This window comes from Dermacentor silvarum, chromosome 8, assembly GCF_013339745.2.
Source record: "Dermacentor silvarum isolate Dsil-2018 chromosome 8, BIME_Dsil_1.4, whole genome shotgun sequence".
NCBI lineage: Eukaryota > Metazoa > Arthropoda > Arachnida > Ixodida > Ixodidae > Dermacentor > Dermacentor silvarum.
In genome coordinates this window covers 183422807-183431008 of record NC_051161.1, presented here as the reverse complement: position 1 = coordinate 183431008, position 8202 = coordinate 183422807, and the positions used below count along the sequence as shown (strand labels likewise).

General features: G+C 42.8%; 1 pseudogene; it reads left to right on the top strand.

Annotated features, from left to right (window-relative positions):
• The first annotated feature begins 298 nt into the window (after positions 1-298).
• LOC119462619 (N6-adenosine-methyltransferase subunit METTL3-like) lies at positions 299-6958 on the top strand (annotated as a pseudogene).
• The last annotated feature ends 1244 nt before the right edge of the window (positions 6959-8202 follow it).

The following is an 8202-nucleotide window of genomic DNA, read 5'->3' as shown; positions in this document are numbered from 1 at the left end:
GTGGCTTTGAATCGTTTCGCCTCGATGTTGTAGACGCAAAGCTGACTGTATCAGTCGAAAAATGGTATTACACTGTTCGCGTAACGTCCACGCCTTCGTAGGTTCCTTTGGTTCCTTCCTCCGTGCTTTCGAAGCTGCGCGCCGCAGTTCACGTGGTCTCCAAATTCACGGTATGCAATGCCATTTTGCGCAGTTTTATTTTTTTGATTACCACTTACGTGTCTTAAAAAAGGGAAACATTAGACTTTACATTGTAATTTTGAGCTTATATTGTACATTTTTCTGTCTCCACACTTTTGGTATCATCATCATCGTTATTCTATAAAGCTGTGGTGAACATGGCGGCTTGTATCAATTGTCTAATTTTACGACTGATGTGACTTACTACGGTACTACCTATGATACTACTTGATAGGTGTTCTGTGCTACTAGTTCTACAGTCAGTTATAATTCTCAGCCACTCTTTGTGGAGGTAAGCATTCCCTCCAAACCTTGTTGGACAAATAAAACGGACTTGCTTAAGGTGTTCTTATAAACGGAGGGAAGCGAAGTCTTCAGCCGAGCGGTTGCCGGCGCTTACTTTCACTTTTCCCCGTAGCTTTCTGTGCACGTTAACAAGTGCGTCGTTGACGGCGTAATCATGTCGGACGCCTGGAAGGATATGCAAGAGTTCAAATCGCGGCAGTCGAGCCTGCGTGAACGTCTTCAGCGTCGCAAGAAAGAGCGCCAAGAGATAGTACAGGCCATCTCAACGGAGCCTGTCACAAGTACCGGCGAAGACAGTAGCGGAGCGCTGAGCTCTGCAATAAACCAATCCGTGGGATCTCCACAACCAGGCCACCAGGCGACCGGTGGCCCAGTGCCCTAGCACAGACTCTCCGGCCCCCGCTGATGTAGACGAGGTGAGTAGGGGATTTCCGTCTTCCAAACCCGGTGGTCATGTTTGTGAAGTTTCAGCTGCCTGGTCCGCATCATCAATTTGCGGTGGAGTCGCAGCAGAAGAAGAGGTTTTGTTCCAAATAGGTGAGGCATCTGAGCTGGACTCCAAATAGGCGACCTTGTTGATGGCGTGAAAGGTACAGACCAACCTCAACATTCCAATAAAGTGTGCTTATATACTGACAAGATTTTAAAGTAATCTACTTAACCACTTTTTTACTACAATAAACTGCTCACATTACCGCGCTGAAGGCAAATTCGTTCTTAGTGCCATCCATGCTTACTTGCTTACATGCTTACAAGTACTTGTTCAGAAACTGGCTAACCACTTTTTAATGTAACTTGATAATTTTCCATGTTTTTCAGGGGAAAAGCCAACGCGCGAATGGGGACAAAGCAACAATTGTTCATTGAAGCAGTCTCTCACCGTATTAGATTTAATATGTATATCAAAAACTTTTGTCAATATTTATGTTCATTAGTCGGTTTCTTTGGTTCTTTCTTGGTTTCTTGGTAACACAGGTGGAGCGCCGCTTGTTGCGCTGTCTTCTTGATGTTGCACTGGACTTGCCAGCAGACTCGCGCCGACTGCAGGCCATTGTGAGCCGGTCACTAGGCCGGGATATTGACCACAGTTCTCTTGAGGACTTGTTGCACAAGTTGGCTGCACAAGAACTTATCGCACTTGGTGAGGACGTCACGGCTGAAGGGACCCCCTTCCTCCAAGTCACCTCAGCTGAGCACACCCGTCTACAAGCCTTTGTTGATGCACAGGTGATTAACAGCTCTTTCTTGGAAGATAAGAGTGAAAAGCTTCACTTTCTGAACAGTAGAGCTTGCAAGCCAGCCTTGCAAATTGGGATGCTCCTTAGCAGATATAGAAAGCTGTTTCAATGAAAATGGTTCTTTTTCTTGAAGACAATGCAATTGAGTTTTTTTCTTTGGCAACAAAATATTAGTCGTGGCAGGCATCATATATGCGGTAACTACTAATTATAACTATTCTGTTATGAAAATTAACTTGCTGATGTTGAAATAAACTGTAAATTTCAAATGCCACATTTGTGAAATTTTAAGCGTGTTTTTGGTAAAAATCATAAAGCTATTACCAGCTTGTCGGTAGATATTCATCTTTCAAATCTGGCGCACAATATATCGGTTTTTCACAGTTTTGTCCTGCACTGTTTAGGAGTGCTTTGTGTGAAAATTATGCATGGAACATCAGTGCATTTCTCCAGAAGTTTGGGGAGGGACATCTTGGAACTAAGGGTCTGCCAATGTTCAAAACATTTGCATAACCAAAATGTGAGTATTCTAGTTTTCTCACTGATACACTTCTACATACACAATATATTATCCGGTCAAAACCTTCACAAATACTCACTAGGTATTCTGATGCACAATTTTTCGATGGAAAACTTCATCTTAAGCTAAATAAGGAAAACCAGCTTCCTCATTTTAGGGCCACACGATTTGCTTCTAATAATAACTATTTGCTTCCTGTGCCCAAGAATAACTACGGCAAGTTTCCGCTACCTTGGAATTTGTTACCGACTAACCTTAAGGAGCACTGAAATATTAGCATGTTTAAATACAACCTTCATGCTTTTTTTTCAACTTTTGTAATTCTGTATTTATTAAGTAGCGCTGACACATTCTTATTTCTTGTTATTTTCATACACTGCACTAATAAATAAATAACATGTTTCAGGAGGTCCCTCCTTTAGTCTTTGACTATGGGACCTCCTCCTGTATATCCTCCTAAGACCCCTTTGCAATACATTGCACATTGCCTTCAACATTTTTTTTTGAAATTCACTTGGAAGTGATTACGCAAAATAGTCATTCTGGGTATGAAGTACGGTGCATGTGTAACTATAACAAAAGTAGTTTACTCTTTTTTTGTCATCCACTTTCGAGAAATTTGACGCTATATTGATGTAGACCTCTATGTCGTCCCAGACAGCTGAAAGCAACCTTGAGTTGTGTTTGATATCACTGAGATTGCGTGAAAATACTGAACACGGCAGCAACACGGCAATGTACTACACGTGGTTCCATCTTCATCTCTGCGTTTAAGTAATGAAATGCATTTTTACCATAGCAAACAGGAGAAGATGATGGAGATAGTTATTTTTTTACGTATATGTAGACGAAGTTTTTGGCATCTAACAGTGGTATTTAAATTTTAAAATTGGTTTTCAAGTTCATAAATAAGAGTACAACAATAAAAACTACTTTGAAGAGCGATTTATCCCATAGTGTGGGGTTCGGTGCTCAGGAGGATATATACCATGTACAGTTACCATATCTTATGCATAATAAAAAACGATTCTGTTTTCTGAAAAAAAATATATATATATATGTATAGTATTTGGTAATACATATCTCTATATCATGGAACTAAGGGCGTTTGAATATCACTACTTTTTCAATAACAAACGAGTAGTTGCTGTTCATAAATTTTATATTTTTATAATAGTTCTTAAATATATAATAGTGTTCAAGTAATAGTATTTGATTCAATCTCAAAATTGCTAGCCTAAGGTTTCCTACTGAGTGGGCATGCCGGCATGTCCTAAAGACTGGCTGGCTTTAATACTGCAATTGCAACACATGCTAGAAGTTCGTGAATATAAGATAAATATTTATGAGTTATCACACATGTATTCATGTCAACTGCTAATGATAGGTTGCTATAAAACGGACACTTGGTATGTCTGTTCTGCTGTCAAGAAACATCCTTTATAATACAAATCAAAGCTGAAAAAGTTGTGGGGTGTTATGATAAAAGTAACAACAGTGGTGACAGATATTCGTGTGTGTTATTATTTATTTATTTATCCGTTATTCATGATACGTCAACGGTCCCCAGAACGGGACATTATATGAGGGGTGGGCACATAGAAAAATGGCGGACAGGTTAGGTGGCGTGACTTGAAAGATGGCCTTCAATAGCAGCTTTGGAAACTGGAAGTGTCGGTGATGAGGGCGATGAAGGAAGGGTATTCCATTTTCGGGCTGTGTGCAGAAAAAAAAAGCATAACGCTGATACGTAGTGGATGGGCGCGTGGTAGATACACATGTTATATGTGCATAATAATAGTGTGTGGATGTTTATATCCTTCAGAAGCTAGAGAGAAAACTAAGGCTGAAGTCTTTGCCCCAAAGCTAACTTGAAGCAACAAATATAAGTCTGAGACATTGAACTTCGTTCATTTTTCATGCTTACCTAGGCCGTCTTCATGTGAGCTGCTTATTTGTTTATGTGCACTTGGGTGGGCATTTCATTGGATGCACCCTGAACACAGTTTGCATATTTAACTGGCACTGCCAGTGGCGCACGTGGAAGGTGGGGGGGGGTCGGGTTTTTGTAATCTCCCCCCCCCCTCCCCTGAGCCGAGTTAAACTCCCCCCCACGCATCCAGCCCCTACAGTCCAACGTGCACCTTCAGCACTCTGTTCAGATTGTCATTACAATTCAGGAGGTGGCTTGAGGTCGAATTTTCCTGATTAACAAAACACTCTATCACTGTCTTGTATTTATTCATCCACTCTTAAATTGCTTTGAGTAAAACGCTGAAGAAATAAACATCTCATCATCCTGGTGTCATTATTATAATTATTAGGCATTTTATTTGCTGTTGGATTCCTCTGGCTAAAGCCAGGCAATTGCATATTATGCAAAGGGCTGCCCGTTCCTTCTTGATGACAACAGGCGGATGACCCGCCACAGTGGCTTAGCAGCCGTAACGTTGCGCTGCTAAGCACAAGGTGGCAGGTTCAGTTCATGGCCTCATTTCAATGGGCGTGAAATGTCAAAACGCTTGTGCGCTTAGATCTAGGTACACGTTAAAAAACCCCGGGTGGTCATAATTAATCCGGAACCCCCTACTGCGGCATGCCTCATATCATACTGTGGTTTTGGCATGTAAAACCCGGAATTTAATAATTTTTTTTTTTTTTTTACAACAGGGGGATGCGACGAGATGCGGGGAAGCGAGGACAGAAGCGTTCTGCGCCTGACCCGATTGAGTCGCTGCTTTCACTTCCATCCGCGCGGGAGAAAGAGACCAAGCAGTTGGGCGAGGAATCCTAGAGCTCTTGAGCAAACCAACTGCCAAGGAGCGTTCTCTCGTTGAACGTTTCGCTCGCAAGGTGGCGCACAGGTTTGTTTAGTTCCACTTTCAAAAATTTCACCGCACTTTAGCAAACAGTGCAGATGAGCATTATGAAGAAAAATACAATGTGGCATAAAAATGGTAAGATGTACCAGATCAGACAACTGGGTGAGTTGAACATTCTTAGCAGTGTGTAAGCACTACACGAACATAGAGAAAGCACGAAAAACAAGTCATGTGCAAACACTCTCACCTAATAATGTCTTCAAAAGATGCAAATCTCAAAGAATTTGCATCTCAGAAGAAAAATGCATTTAAAAGAGCCCCAGAGGTCCTTTGGAGTAGTTGACGGATGTCTGTAAGGACTGCGGCAGAAGCGTGTCATTGATTATGTAGTCTATTGAAGAAGTGAGCAAAGTACATGTTAAGGCATTTCCAGTGACATGTGACCTGTTTATGTGAGGCTGCATGCTCCACACTGCTGGATCATATCATTAGCAGAAGTTACACCATGTTTCTCATTTATCATTCGGCAAGTGACCAACCAAGTGCATAAACATTAATCCTGCTGCTGTAGATTGATAGACATTGCTAGTTAATAAGGTCCTAGCTTGATTCGGTTTGCGTGTACGCTTTATGCCTGTAAATGAAACTGGGTTCAACTGGTGCCATATTATCAGTAGGCTTTAGAGGCTGTGAGATTTAGGAAGTTGAGAACTGCTGCCCCTTGGTGGAGGAGCGCCACTGAAAAAAAAAAAAAAAACAGACCGATAATTGAATGAACAAAAAGTATGGTGTTTCATTATCAGCAGCAGCAGCACCAGTATAATGTATGTCCACTGCAGGATGAAGGCCCGTCCCATCCATGTCCAGTCCCCGGTCTTGTGTCAGGCGACTTGAACCTATGCCCTGCAAGTTTCCTATTGTTATTGCTCCATCTGATTCTCTGCTGCCTTCAGTTGCACCAATTTTAAGCTACCTAATAGACCACTGGTATCTTCTCTGTGCATTATATGATCTCTCCTGCTTCTCTTATTGTCACTTGGAGTATGATTTACCCATGTTTTTTCTTTAATCTATACTGTTGGCAGCAGGATACTTAAAGCATTTTAAAAAGCTAGGTAGAAAGAGTTTCTGGAAAGGGAAGTTTGCATGCACCTGAAGGTAGCATGAAGCTATGAGGAAACCCAAACCCCACTCTTTGAGTTGTCGCATAAATCGGTCTTGTCCTACCGTCTTCTAGCCTATAATTGGGACCTCATTTGGTAGAGCAACTGCCCAGTGACGTAGTGGTGCAGGCTTCAAATCACGGACCAGGAAGAAGTTTTTCCTTAACTGTGATCTTTGTTTCTGTGGAATGCATGTGTGTTCCTATGCTACTTTCAGTGGGATGACAACATTTTCTTTTTATGTGTAAAACATTTCTTCTTTTCATTGGAGTGTGTCGTTCTTTACTAGCACACGGTCTTGTGGTCGCCCAATTGTTATTGGAAATCAAGTGGGACAGTCCAGACCCCCTCTGGGCTAACTGCAGTTGTTGTGTCATTGCTGAAGGAGTGCGTGGCTGACCTGTCCTTCTTGCCTTTCTCGGCCAGGTGCAAGAGTTTTGCCCACATGGCACCAAGCAGGGAGTGCAGCCGCAGCTCCAGTACTGGGACAGCTTGTAACAAGCTACACTTCAACAAGATCATCCAGAAGCACACAGACGAGTCCCTGGGCGACTGTTCCTTCCTCAACACGTGCTTTCACATGGACAGCTGTAAATATGTGCACTACGAGGTAAAAATCCTGCCTCTGTCCAGGAGTGTGGTTATAATTCATGCACCCTTTGTTTTGTGGGTCGGCAGATTTGCACAGTGAGTGTTCGCTCAAACAGCAATGTTACAGGCACCTTTTGAACCCCAAATAGTCATTTATTGCACCCATGGTCATGGTCTTATCATTCAGATTAAAAGTGAAGTGTGTGTAGGAGAAGTCTCTGGCTGACTTTCTTCTTTGATGCTTACTTTCATACGGACAGACGTTACATGTGCTACAACATGACCATGCTGTTTCTCTTGAGTACTGGCTTGCAGCATTTGGAATCATGTTCTTGCTTTGCTCTGCAAATTTCTGTTGTCCCAAAGAGCAACATTACAGGAGCCCTTCTAGTTTTGAGTAATTATTTACCATGCTGGAAGCTTTTACAATTTCATGCAGTTAGGTATATTGTCACTTTGCGATGGTGAACAATCACAGTGGCACTAGGCATGTCAAGAAACTAACTGTTTATTGGGTGAACCTGTGCCCAGCAAAACAAGTAACACTCAGTCAATGAGAGCGGCGAGCACACTTGTGATCGTCGAAATATGATCTGTGGCTCAGATGCGTCGGCTATTTATACTTGACTCATTGAACGTTCGAGCATAATCCCTGGCACTCGTACAAGTTCTAGAATGTACAACACCGTTCATGTTGAGCATGCAATCTGATTATAGTAGGTTCAGCGACAACACAAACAACAGGTAGAATCGGCTACAACAATCGAGAATGTTCAGATGCATGCAGGCGCGTCTTGTGCCTAGCGATAACGTTTACACTGGGTAGCCGGTGAAAGCGGTCACAGGAAAAAGATAATCAAGTACACGTGTCCACATTTTCTATCCACTGGCATGGCTCAGTGGCTGTTGCATCCTGTTGCTGGCGTTGGGTTGCGGAGTCGATCCCCAGCCATGGTGGCTTCCCTTCAATGAGAGTGGAATGCAAAAACACATTTGCATGCCACATTTTGGTTGTGCATTGAAGAACCCCAGCTGGTCAGAATTAATCCAAAGCACTCCATTACGGCATTTCTCATAAGCCCGTGTTTCCTTTGGATCTGAATCACCATCTGTTCATATCACTTGTATTTTGTATTACCCCCGCCGTGGTTGCCCAGTGGCTATGGTGTTGGGCTCTGAGCACGAGGTCGCGGGATCGAATCCCGGCCACGGCGGCCGCATTTCGATGGGGGCGAAATGCGAAAACACCCGTGTAACATAATTGGTTTCACGTTAAGAACCCCAGGTGGTCCAAATTTCCGGAGTCCCCCCACTACCGGCAATGCCTCATAATCAGAACTGGTTTTTTTGGCTCGTAAAACCCCAACATACTTAATTATTGG